This window comes from Pogona vitticeps, chromosome 4 (genome assembly GCF_051106095.1).
Source record: "Pogona vitticeps strain Pit_001003342236 chromosome 4, PviZW2.1, whole genome shotgun sequence".
Classification (NCBI taxonomy): Eukaryota; Metazoa; Chordata; class Lepidosauria; order Squamata; family Agamidae; genus Pogona; species Pogona vitticeps.
In genome coordinates, this window is record NC_135786.1 from 225578211 (window position 1) to 225592260 (window position 14050).

Genomic DNA, 14050 nt, shown 5'->3' on the forward strand with positions numbered 1-14050 from the left:
TTCAAGGATCCACAGTCTTGTGATTTTGCCTTCCTTCTTTTTCCCTTTTCTTTTGCCAATAAGCATAGAAAGAAACGTTGAGCTTTGAAACCTCTTGTTGTAAATGTGGCTTATCTTATCAAAATGATAACACACTGAGGAGGCAGCGGCGCATGAGTCTGGGAAAGGGAACGTTTTTCCATTCCTCCCTGCCGGTTTCAACACAGAGAAGCTAAGCTATAAAAGACCCTCTGGGCTGGCCATGTGAAGGTAGCCCCTCTGCTGGAGATGGGGGTGCCGGCTATTGGACAAGGATAATTTCCAGGCCTGAACAGAAAAGGTATGTTAATGAGCAGGCATTTTGTACAGGTGTGGAAGAATGCTGAGTCATGCTGACTCATGGATGCTGACTCATGGATGATGTAACATCTAATGTGATTGGTCACATGCAGATGTGTGTGTGTGTGTGTGTGTGTGTGTGTGTGTGTGTGTGTGTGTGAGAGAGAGAGAGAGAGAGAGAGAGAGAGAGAGAGAGAGAGAGAGAGGCTATATAGAAGATGTATTCCTGATTTGTGATTAACGCTATCCTCTTATGCTGCCAGGCTGAACTGCTGTATATATCCTGTAAATACACGTTGGTGTTGGGCGAAGCTGCCTTTTTGTGTGTGAGTTATTTCGACTACCTGGACTGATCAATACTCTGCTGATTCTGCTGAATTTCCACTGATTTTGTGCTAATAGAAAAGACCACACCTAGCTGGACGTAGGAGAGGCTTCTCTACGTGCGAGGACATCTCTCTGTGTCTTTTTGCTGTCTTGGATTGTACTTCATCCCTCTCTCCACAACAAACTTTTAAAAGCACCGGTGGTTTTCTGTCTTCATCTGGATTCAAAGGATGGACGTTCCTTGGGATTCTGGATGGTCCAAAACTGCCAATCAGCACAATCCCTCTGGCTGTGCCAGTTGTTGGACTCTCCCGTTTGTTGTCTCCTCTTTGTGAGTCTGGTGATGGGGCAGCAAAATCACAACCTGTAAATCTCAGCTGTGAGCAAACAATGAAATAACAACCTGTTGATCTCAACTGGGTAAACATTCTTTCTTTTAAGCAATGGCTGGAGCCCTAAATCTCCAATGTGACATATCCTCTCCTTCCGAAAATAGGGCTTAGATGTGAAAGACCTCAATTAAAGCCGGTTTAGAGTAAAACAATTTATAGAATCACTGTTGGTTGGCGAGGGGAGCCGTCCTGATGTTTTGCAAGTGGAGAGTGAGCTCATATTTTGACTTCTGTCCCCAGGATTTTTTGCTCAGGTAGTTTGCATAGGAATCGCTGCTGGCAGTAAAAAAGGTTAGCTGGCCAGACGCAGTTCGATATTCCCATGAAGAGTGCGAAAAAGCCCTGTGAAAATACAGAAATTGGAAGGTGTTGAATATTCTTTGGCAAAGACAACAGAACTTTTGGCGTGCAATGATATGTGGGTTTGACACTGGGGTAAAGGAAAGCAAAATGTCTTCTCTTCTTCCCCCAGCGCCATCCCATGAAAAAGGTTATTTGTATTTTCTAATGTGTTTCAATTATAGGTGCTAATGAGATATCTTTGACTTTGAGAACCGTGAACTCTGATATCATGCAGTACATTACCAGAGAAACTAGCCCAAACCATCATTCTGTTTTTCTCCCTTGCTATGGAAAGAAAATACACCAGAAGGATAGAGTTACTCAAAGAAGACAAGGCTGGGGCCAAAATGGAGCGCTAGCGGCAGTATCCAAATGCAGATCAGCAATACATTCTCCAGGCCAGTGTCCCTGAAGTCAGCTCCTAGAGCTTAAAAGCAATGGCAGGAGGAAAATATAACTTATTTTGATCAGGGGAGGCAGAAAAGGCCAGGTTCTCAGTTATCATCATCTTGAAAGTGCAGAGATGAAAGGGACCCTATGGAGGTTATCAAGGCTAGCCGCTGTCAAAGAGGCCAGGTGGGGAATCAAACTCTCAACGTCTAGATACCTAAACCACTGAGCTATCCAGCAATCTTGGTATGAATCCTTGGCCAATCCAGGAGCTTGAAATTAGGGTTAACTGGCCTCAGGCTTTATCTCTGAGACCTGGGATCTGATTTCACCCTTGGTGTTTTCCCTCTAAAGAAACAAGTTAAATCTCAGTTAATGTGGCAGACTGTGTACTTGATGGCTTTGTTTAATTGTGGAGGCATGCTAGACAGTGATGGAGGCAACTGCACCCATAGAAGCTGGTACCTCTCACCTCAGTTGTGGTATGTGTGTGTTATTTCTTATTTGTGTATTAGATCCTGTCACCAAAGAGCCCTGAACTCATTTACGTACTTTGAGTGGCACATTTCAGAAGACTGGAAAAAAATATGAAACATGCAGATCTTCCCCTCCAGGCATGTTGAACTTGGTGTGGCTGCTTATTCAGTGCCAAAAGAGGATATAAATTTGCACAGAATTTGCATACGTTGTGTGTATAGATTAGCTGTCTGGATAGCTCAGTGAGTTGGCTGCACGGCTGTGGAGGCAGAGATTGGGAGTTTGATCCCCCACTGAACAAGAGCCAGCCTGTATAGTTGATTCTTACATGAGAGGACGTGCTGCTGCAAGCAGCTATATATATGTAAACTTGCAGATAAGTCAGTGTCTCAACACCCATGTGAGGTTGGAATTCAATCATTAAGGTTCAGTGTTAAAAGAGTGGAATTAATCATAATTCCACCTCTTCCTCTGCTTGAAGACCAGGAGACTTTTTTCCACCTTTCCTGCAAAAGACAGCCTGGGTTATTAATATCTTATTCCTGCCTTAAGGCCTCGTTTTCGTTTGTCAGTGAAGTGAAACTGTCCAGATAATGTGTGTTAGGAAGATAATGATCAATGCTGTTGCAGCGTTCCAAAAGGTGCATATCAAGTGATGCTTGGATGGTGGGCTCCTTCCACTTGGCAAAGACTGAGGTGTAGATGGCTGTCCTTATTTGTGGCAGGCATGGAAAACAACAACAACAACCTACATTGCTCTATTTGTTGGATGGAGCCGGACTGTACAGAAGAGCTCTTAGCATGTCATTGAAGAAGATAAATCAGTCACAATATTTGGAAATAACAAGAAGGGAATCTTTATAATATTGCACATAATGAAGGCTTTCCAACCCAGGCCATTCCCAAGATGCACAATGGACCGCTTGTTACGTATCTGAAATATGATTTGGAATCTGCGAATAAATTACTTTCTGCTAGGCAATAAACAAAAAGAACCAAGCACATGGAATTGATTATCTTCCCCCTCTCCGCGAACAGTCCATGCTTGCAGATTCTTGACTTGGCCGCTGCCTGGCAACTTTTACAGCAACGGTGCCAGCAAAATACCCAGCTGGGTTGGCAAAGGCCACCATGTTGGGCCTGGGCTGGCATATGAACAAAAGACTGCCTTGCAGAATGCGGGCTCGTTCCTTTATGGTTAGTGGGAATTTTTGAGAATTTGGAGATGGCGTGGGCCATGGATTTTTTTTTGTTCTTTTATGATTGTAATGCAGGCGGGAAGAGAGAGTATATGTGTGTATGCTTGTGACAAAAAACCCCCCAAAAAACACAAAAGGGCTAACCAAGATGTATAGAGACGAAGGCACGGCTCCCCGGGAGACAAACTAATCCTCTGAAAGCAGAGGCTGAAATCCTGATCATGAGAATTTAGGGCATCAAGGCTGGCCCCAAGACTTTTTTTTTCTGGCTGTGGTTGAAAGACAAGTTGGCTTCCATATGGTTGTGTGGCTCACACTAGCTCTGTCCTCCAAAGAAAAGGAGTGTCTAGGAAGCTCAGCAGGAATGGGTGGGGCCTGCTGCTCTCGCCTCTCCCCAAAGCTGCTGGTCTCTACCTAATACTAGAGCTGGCCCTGCATGGCAATACAGGTCAGCACAATCACATAGCCTCTGTAGCTATGCTCCCCAAAAGGGCTAATTATATGTGCACCACATATATAAGTGGTGGCATATTGTATCTTCAATTCTTCCAAAAATGTCCAGTTTATTAATGTGGGGTATTGTGCTTCTGTATCCATGATTCAAAATGCCAAGAAATGGCCTGCTGTTAGTACACTATATCATATCTGCATTGCCAGCAGGAAAAGGGATCCCAAGCTTTACATATGAAAAAGCACCCGGAATGTTGACAACATGAAGGGCAGCAGTCAAGATGGTCTACATGCATGGGAGGGGCCATGCGTGTGTAGGAGGGGTGCACATGCATCTGTGCATGTGTGGGGGAAAGGGGATTTGTCTCCGTGGCCCATTCTGGCAAGGCCATGGACTGGGACGGGTCCGTGGACCGGGGGTTGGGGACCCCTGGTCTACAGGATACCCTCTTGTGCTCACTACCATTCACAACATGACACCAAGCAAGGGAACATCCCTGAAGTTGTCAGGGCTGTTGTTTTTTGACAGGTGTGAATGATAACAGATTTAAATTTTAAAAAAGCATAACTCAAGAACCTTTTACCCAAATATCCCCAAATTGGACACAGAACAAGAACAGAATGTTACACCTCCGCCAGATTTGCTCCTGACCCAAAGCCCAGGTTGAAAGTTATAGTTTTTTTGTTTGAGCTGCCCCCATTTTTAGAATTGCCTTGTAGAATGTTGATTTGTTCTGCCAGGACAAGATTATTGCTGCACTCATGTGCAGGAATAATATCATCTTTAAAAATCTCTCTTGAATTTTAAGAGAGACCACTCACTTGTTCCTATCCCTTACTCTGCCCTCTTCCTGTATCAAACTCTTCCGGTTGTAACATGCTGTAATTACTGGCCATGCAATATCAAAGCTGCACTCCTCCAGACCAATAATATATAGCTGCTGACTGGGACTTGATAAAGTTGCAATTTCAAGAAGAGGAAATAGAGTTAACAAGTCTCTCTTCCCCCAGAAGAAGCCATTGACCTCCCACATAAGAATATAATGAATGTTTTTCCCCATTTCCAATGGGTCTTGCATGGTTTGTTTGCTTTTTGCTTTGCTTTTTTTTTTTTTGCATTTCCGAAGGGTCTTGCACAGTTTGTTTGCTGTTCTTCCTCCCCCCCCCCCTTTGGCCAGAATGGATTAATCGTGTTTCCAATGGGTCTTGCACAGTTTGTTTGCTTTTTGCTTTGCCTTTTTTTTTTTTTTTTTGCATTTCTGAAGGTTCTTGCATGGTTTGTTTGCTTTTCTTTTTTTTCTTCCCCCTTTGGCTGGAACGGGTTAATCGCATTTCCAATGGGTCTTGCAGTGGGTTGTTTTTTTGTGCGGTTTTTTTGGTGACTTCTTTTTCAGTCAGAACGTATTAATTGCATTTCAATGCATTCCTATGGGAAATGGTGCTTCGACTTACAACCATTTCAAGTTACAACCAGAGTTCTGGAACCAATTAAGTTTGTATGTCGAGGCACCACTGTATAACCAAAGATATAGGAACACACCACAGCTCAGAAAAAATGACTGCTATAGCAAAGTTCATCAGGAACAGGAAGCTCTTTTATACTCCTCCCTGCCCACAAGAAATCAACAGGCTGGCTCAGGTGGGTGGAATCAGCTCTGAACCCAAAGGAATTCTATGGAGAAAGCTATTGCTTGCAGTTCATTGCTCTATCACATAAGGCAGCTGCAGCTTTTGACAATCTGTATCATTGGAAGGTGCTACGTAAGTGAGCCACCAAGACATAAAAGGATTATCCCTGATCACCAGCCACCTAACCGCATAAGATGGGAAGCTCCCAAGGATCAGCTTTAATAAAGATTTTTAGGAGTAGACGTCTTCTTACGAGAACATATGATTGGTTATTGAGATCCCTGGCTGTTCCAGACCACATAAGATTGAGACTTAGAACACTGAATTGCAGTTTCTGTCTTACAAATATCAGGTGGTGGAGGCTCATTGACCCAGTTCATGAGCTGACCTCATTGCTTGGACTGACCTTTGGCTGTCCGTTTGTGCTCTGCCAATGTTCAGCCCTCTCGTCTTTGAGAAAAGGGTGTTTACCCTAACAAATGAAAGCAGCTCATCTCTCAAGGGGACAGTCTGTGTAATCCACTGGGTCCCCACCCCATTAATGTCAAGGTTTATATCAATACAATGGTGTTGGCCGACTCTCCTGAAAGATCATTTAAGGGCTGGATAAGAGACATCAGCTTAATCCTGGGAAACATTTTGCTTAGGCCTTTTGGTTAAGTGTAAACATATTGTTGGCTAATTAATGGAACCAGATGTTTTTGCAGTTCAAGGAAACCCATTGTCTGACTGATTCTCGTCACTGGGAATTGACAGTTTCATCCCTGCCAGAGAAAGGGAACTCTATGAAACAAGAAGATGGAAAAGCTATCTCTCAAATCTAATAGACTGGCTTCCAAAAAATTTGCTCCCCAAACAGTTGAAAATCTGTCTTGAAGCAAAGCAAAGCAAACAGTTTAGCTATGAGTAAATCATGCTTCATCTGTTTCAAGTGATGCAGGAACCTTGCATGGAATATAATTTTATCTATGTTGTGATGCAAAATAGAATGAAGTATTGTAATTCTTTAAATAAAATGGAACGTGAAATCCTCCAATTTTCTCTCTCTTCTACTTTTTCTCTCTCTTCTACTTTTTCTCTCTCTTCTACTTTTCAGCTCACAGCCATGCTTTTTCAGATAGAGGATTTGTTCCTCTTTAAGTACTGGATACTCTACTGGTCTTAGTAGAACTTTCCCCAATACTGTTCCCCCGAAAATAAGACCAAACCTGAAAATAAGCCCTAGTAGGATTTTTCACGATGCTCGTAATAGAAGCCCTACCCCCCAAATAAGCCCTAATTAAGTGAAACCCTGCCCTCCACCATTGTGCAGCAACCAGAAGATGATATGATTGTATTTGAATAAATGTAGATGGTTGTACATGAAAAAATAAATAAAACATCCCCTGAAAATGAGCCCTAATACTTTTTTTGGAGCAAAAATTAATATAAGACCCTGTCTTATTTTCAGGGAAGCATGGTATGTGATATTTCTCTTGCATTGTTCCATCCCCAACCCTCATCAACATGAGTTCTTGGATCTTTTTATTCTTCCTTGGTTTATTTTTTGTACCAGTTTAGCATTATGGTGCTTCTAGTGATGTCCATGATGATCCTGGTCTCAAACTTCCATATTCTTTTACTACAAATCTTTACAGATTAAATCGCCCAATTACAAATGCTTCCTGTTAAGAACCCAGGTTATCACTATATCACCACTTTTTAAAAATCCTGTAGCACTGCCGTGCTCCCAAATTGGTCTTCTTTGCATGCCATCATCACACACCCCATTTGTTTTGCTCCACCCTAAATGTCTAAGGAGGGAGCCAAGCTGAACAGATGTTTTCCTTGCGCCTGGCTTGGTCAAAAGAAAACTGTCCTTTTAAAAATGTTGTGCATGTGTGCGTGTGATTTTTAAGTGGCATTTCTGAAAGAGACAGAATATATTTCTGGAAATATTTTTCAGGGCTAATATCAAATTTGGCCTCTGGAGGGAATTGGGGAGCATTTCTGGTATTTTTTGAGTGGGGGGAAAGCTGGTAAGGACAATACAATGCACAAATAATGCAACAGTTACTTTTACGGTCTTTTTAGTAATGATCTTGATGCTGCAAAATAATGAGTTACAAATCAAGTTTCTTTTTAAAAAAATAATGTTCCAAGCCTTGGACACTGGTAAGCTTTAGCAGACCACAGAGATAATTGGGGAATTGATCCAGTGGTGGTGGTGCGGGTTAAACCGCAGAAGCCTCTGTGCTGCAAGGTTGGAAGAGTAGCAGTCATAAGATCGAATCCACGCGATGGAGTGAGTTCCCATCGCTTGTCCCAGCTCCTGCCAATCTAGCAGTTCGAAAGCATGTAAAAATGAGAGTAGATGAATAGGTGCCACCACAGTGGGAAGATAACAGCATTCTGTGTCTGGTTGCACTGGTCACGTGACCACGGAAACTGTCTACGGACAAATGCTGGCTCTATGGCTTGGAGACGGGGATGAGCACCGTGCCCTAGAGTCGGACACGACTGGACTAAATGTCGAGGGGAACTTTTACCTTTACCCTTTTATTGCCCTATTACCACGAGAAAAACAAATTAGATTAAATTGTAACTTAGGTTTATATTTATAGAAACTTTTTGCCTCCTGTTGACATACCTCTATATCATCTCTTTGGAGATTTGCTAGAGGCAAAATTGAAGCAGTATTTAAAAATAAGCAACGTTCTGCTCGGTAGGTTCAGCCCCTCTCTAGAACAGAGGATGGCTCTGCTGGATAGCTCAGGGATTTAGGCATCTGGGAGTTCGATTCCCCACTGTGCCTCCTTGACAAGGACCGGACCCAATCCATAGGGTCCCTTCCAGCTTTGCAGTTCTGAGATTAGATTAGTGTATTAAAGTAGGGGATACAATATCTCTTCATGGCATGCTGTATAAAGAACTACCATACTGAGAATTCTCTCTCCCCCCCCCCGCTGTTCTGTGTGCATAAGTAGGGGGGGAGGAGTAGGGGGGAATACTTCTTAGTTATAGCAGAAGTAGACGTATGTAGGCTTTAAGATTTTTTTCCAATTTTCTTTTCTGCATACTTTTCTGAATACAATCATGCAGCCCTTGTTGCTACAAAGGGCTGCATGATTGTCCCCTAGGATGTGATCTATCAAAGGTCAGAAGGATACAGAAAACAGAAAGGGTTGAAACCAGCAATGGGAAGACCAAAAACATGGGAAAGTTTTTTCAAGCTATGGCTGCCAATGGCCACAATGGTGCTGTAGACCCCAAAATCCAGTAGGGAGTCACCTCTAGAGTTAGCCCATTGAATCATTGGGGATTTTGTGAGTCAATGCATATTTATGTATGATTTGTTTTATTTATAGTTCAGCTTTCTCTTAATAAGAGGAGCCAAGATGGCTAACTTCCATGTAACTTCTATTGATTCAATAGGCCTACTCTTGTTGCAACTTACTGTTGGGTTTTATGCTGTCTTATTCAGACTGACGATTGGGCCTGCGATGTGATGACAAAGCTACAGTAACAAGAGGGAGCTACGATCCTGCTACTTCTAGAAAGTTGCATTTTAGGTCTTCCCTGAATATGGTGCCCAGCAAGATGTGTCAAACTGGCCTTTCTGTTGTGTTCTGTTTTGTTTCTGCTCTACCATAGAGAAGTTCCTGCTGTCTCTTACACAAAAAACCTTCTCTGGCATTCCCAGTGATATTGTTGAGCAAAGGGACTATATAAGTGGAAGAATGACCTTTATATGTTTCCAGGCATACTATTACTATATTTTATCATCTTTGGTTGGTTAGAGTCAGTACAAGACATCACATCACATTTATAAAAAGGGCATGGAGACTGAAAGAGAGTGGACCCTTATACTTATGAAAATCTGGTTTCCTAGCCAGACAACGTCTTTGTCTGAGTGGCAGTACAACTACCTAAGGACCACCATCGTAGTCTATCTGTCTTACTCCTACCTGAATCACTGCTTCTTTTATGGTGTAGTGGACATCCCGTTGGATAGTTTCCCCCTAACCCTTGCATAACGATGTCTTTACAGCTCTTATTCTGCCACTGCTCACTGTCCATGCTAAGAAAAAAGAAGGCAGGTCAAAAGATTCTCAGAACATCCCAGCTGCTCATTGAGACAAATGATTAATGCCGTCTCTCCCGGATGCTTGTAACCTTAAACTATCTTGAGAGCAATTCCAGCATGGATTCTTCCTTGGGGTAATAACAATGTGAATCTTTTAAAACTTCCCATTGTGAAATCTAATCCATGCCTAGAATCGTATGAACGCCAAGCCAGCAGTCCATTTAGACACATATAAATGGACTGCATGGAATCGAACGGATTTTAATGGAATTAGAAAGGCTGGACAGAAAGATGTAAGACAAATCCATCGGGCCTAGAAGCAGCCAAGCAACTGGAAGCAAATATAGATGTGCAATATATTACTTTTAAAAAATTCAGGACAGAATCTGTGCTGTTGAGAATGGGAAAAGTTGTGTGATCCTGTGGTTGTGATGAGAGATCTGTGAAAAATACGTTAACTGTGCTTCAGATCCAAGAAAAAAAAAGAAGCAGAAGAAGAAGAAGAAGTTTGAGTTGATAAAAGGGTAGTTCCAACAGCTGCAAGGATATGTCTATGAGAATCAGTAGGTCCCTCAACAACAAAGGAAGAAACAACTACATGCAGGTGTTTCAAAGGGGAATTTTAGCTGGGCAGCCCATTCTCTAATCCCTTACTGTTTTCACTCACTATATACTCACTGTATTCTGTTAACCTGTAGCTCTTAGGAACCGCACATTGAGAGTTTTTGTAGTCCTGTTAGTCTATGCAAACATTTCAACAAGAAACACAACAAAATGAAAGCAAAAAAAAGATGCCATGGCACCTTAAAGACTAACTATTATATTTTAATGTAATTTTACGTGGAACACATCCACTTCATCAGACATAAGATTTAAAATACAGAGATGACATGGTAAAACATTTATGCAAGGCTTTGATATAAAGGGACGGTGTTGTTTAATTGCATTTTAGGCCTCATAATGATTGAATAGGAGCCTTGTGGCACAGTGGTTAAACTGCAGTACTGCAGCCAAAACTCTGCTCACAACTTGGGTATAATCCCAGGTAGCTGGCTTGAGGTTCACTCAGCCTTCCATGCTGAGGTTGGTAAATTGAGTACCCAGCTTGCTGGAGGAGGGGGCAATGTCTAGCCTGCTTAATAAAAAAATGTAAAAATTGTAAACTGCCCAGATAGGTCTTTAAGCACTATGGGGCATTATTTAAGCAGCACTCTTTGCTTTTAATATCCAATTTGGTATTCAGTTCTTTTGAGGTTTGGTTCTATAAACAGCAACAACGATTAAAAGAAGAAAAACAGAACAACATATGGTAATGTAGAAAATGACAGCCTTTACCTTTGAACCTCATTCTGAAAAGTTGGATCTGGTTAGTTAAGAAGAAAAATAATTGCAGATAACAATATAATTATTGTATTTGGTAATGGCTTAAAAAACCTTGGCTAATATATAATTTCCTGAGATGGGTGTCCAGCATGTGCATATATTTTATCTCAGCTGTTTCTCTCTGAATCTTTGTTCTGTAATTTTTCTTCTCCAAAATGGCAATCTTCATATCTTGTGAAGAGTGCCCTGGTTGTTTGAAGGATTTGAGACAGGTTTCTGTGCATTGCAATTTCTGCTGTCTGGTTGATGTCCATTAATTCTTTTGTGTACAGATTGTCCTATTTGTCCTATGCAGAGAGGTGTTGATGGCAAAAGATGGCATAGTAATCTTTTAAGGTGCCACCATATCTGTTTTTGCTTTTGTTTTGTATTTCTTGTTGAAACACAGTGAGGAAACACACTTTTCTACTTTTCTACTTATTTTTTTTAAACTACAGGTCCTCAAATTCCAAGCCAATCTAGAATCAAGCCATGTAATGAGGTGTGTGTTACAACATGAGAATGGCTGTTCGAAAGTAATATAAAAGTAATAAAACAACTGATAATGATACTAACCTTTTTTTAAGAAGTGTAACAAGTAGGGCAGGATTCTGTTGGGTACCAGTGAGGGATCAAGTCCTACCAGCGCAGTAATGTGGGATCTTCCACTTGCAGAAACACTATCCTTATCTACATACAGATTGCTATTTAGATAGATCCACTTTCCGTATTTTTTTGTAAGGAAATTCTGGATGTAGTGAAAAACAAACAAACCTCATGGACGTCTTCGACTCAGTGAGTGGTTAAAGTCTAAGAGAATCCTAGTTGTAGTGGGGGGTGGGGTGGGTGAGGGCTTTTCTGCCTTTTTTGTATTTTAAAAGTCAATTTTAAGACAATCAAAAATAATAATGCAACATTAGGACTCCTAGACTGAAAATCTGCACAAGCGTAGTTGTACTGTATTATATGACTTTGCAAGCTTGTGCAAAACTGCAATACTCTTATATTAACTCCCCAAATGGAGTGGGTGTTGCACTAGCACAATGCCATCAGTGATAAGCCTAGAAGTCACTAATGTGGCAGCATTAAAATGAAAAAAGAACATGATACTTTTAAAAAAGGAATAATGCATTTTTTTAAAAATGGTGCAAGCTGTCACAACTTGCACACTTCCCCATTTTCTCTTTTACAAAGGCTGTGCACTTGCATGCACCAGGGTGAATGAGAATACTAGTATTGTGTTTGCAAAGCTACAGGATAGAAAGCCTGTACTATGAGTCTTCCTTGTTCCCTACCTCATTCCTTACTCAACTGCTTTCCATCTGCACCCTGAGTGGGTCGCTCAGTTCCATATGTTACGAGGCACTTTCAAAAATGCCAGCATCCGCAACAAAGCCCCGTCTTCACACAAATGTGGTTCAGACCTAATTGTCTCTTATTGAAAGCTTGCTTCTGTTACTGCTTTGTGGTCTTCTGGCTCCTAACGACTTGATGAAGGGCTGCCTTGTTCTAAACTTAAGAGAGTTTAGAATTCTAGAGCAACTCTAGTACCTGAAAGAAACCGTAAACAAGACCAACCCTTAGTCTGAAGTCATAGTGCCGTGGTGGCAAAGACTGAACTGATGTGTAAAGTGTTTGCTTTATGGTTCATTCCAGGACACATCTGTAGAAAAAAAAGACTATAAACACAGTCACTTTGGCTTGTGGCTATAGTTGGTCTCATCGGGGCAGTTTTCACAGACATGTGCCTAGGATGGGCTGCTGGCTATTGACTATTTTAGATGATTTAAAAAAATCATAGTGGGTGTTTTTTTTTACAGTTAATTGTACAACTTGGTGTTATTATTAACCTCCCCCCCAAAAAAGAAAAGACGAAAAACACAATTTCTATGAAAGGAAGAGCAAATGTTCTCATGACATCACTAAATGATGTATTTATTTGCATTTGCAGTAAGGTTTTTGCCAGTTTTCCTGTACTTCTAGATGAACAAACACCGAAACGTTATTCTTGGTAGATGTTTCTAAAACACTGACAGGGAGTTGTTAGAAAAGAGGCATATTTTTGTGAGGCTGAAGCCACACCAAAATATATATTTTTAAAAAGTGTTTGAGAACTTTAGACGTACGAGGGCTTTATTGTTCTGACGGTTTGCTGTGCGATGGTCTTTTACATTTTACACTCCATGTCTTAGGAAAGCTAACACGGTGCCTCTGAAGTGGAAATGGTTTGTCATGGCAGCGGGCTGGGCTTAATATTGCCGTAGCATTTGGATTAATATTGCTTAGCAGAGGCAACATTCAGGAGGCCGCAGAAAGAACAGTTATTTGTTCCTTGCATTTCCTAAAATAGATGAACATGGTCTGGGATAAAAGAACAGCTTCATTTAATGCTAGCAAAGAAGGAATTTGTCAGGATCTTGAACCTAGAAATTCCTGGTTTGAGCAAATAAACTGTCAAGGGGCTTTGTGCTCACGGCATCTTCAAGCAACAAGAAGTGTGTAATGTCAGGAATGACAGTTCACAAGCTGCACAACACCTTAACTTGGGTTGTCATATTCCATTTCTTCAAATCTGTTTCATTCACAAGCGGTACTTTTATTCTTGTTAAGCAGCCCGATATGCATAGTATAAACATCAAAAGTGCTGCTTATGTCCTGCATATTAATATGGATTTTTCCACATTACACTAATTACTATATTTTTCAGTGTATAAGACCCCCCATGTATAAGACACCCCACCACTTTTCTAATCCAAAATTAAGAAATCTAAGTGGGGCTTAGCAAGTGTAGGGGGAAAGGGATCAAAGTGCTTTCCCCTCCACTTATTTTTGTTCTCTCCTCAGCTTACTTCCGTGTATAAGACTGCCCTCAATTTTTAGTCTAAAGATTTTACACAAAAGTATAGTCTTGTACACGGAAAAATATGTTAAATATTTTAGTTACTGTATTGTTTTTCTGCTGGTATTTCAGGCTTGTTTATTTGTGGGACAGTGTAGTGTAATGGTTAGTGTTGGATCCAAAACAGGGAGAGCTATGTTCAAACCCCAGTTTTGTTACAAAGCTTAGTTGGTATCCTTGGACTGGCTCCTCAGCCAAA

General features: G+C 41.3%; 1 long non-coding RNA gene across 1 annotated transcript; it reads left to right on the plus strand.

The window, feature by feature from the left end:
• Positions 1-203: 203 nt before the first annotated feature.
• On the plus strand, positions 204-13679 carry LOC140706414 (uncharacterized). Its single transcript, XR_012086056.2, has 2 exons — positions 204-319; positions 582-13679. It is a non-coding gene; the product is annotated as an uncharacterized LOC140706414 (long non-coding RNA).
• Positions 13680-14050: the final 371 nt, after the last annotated feature.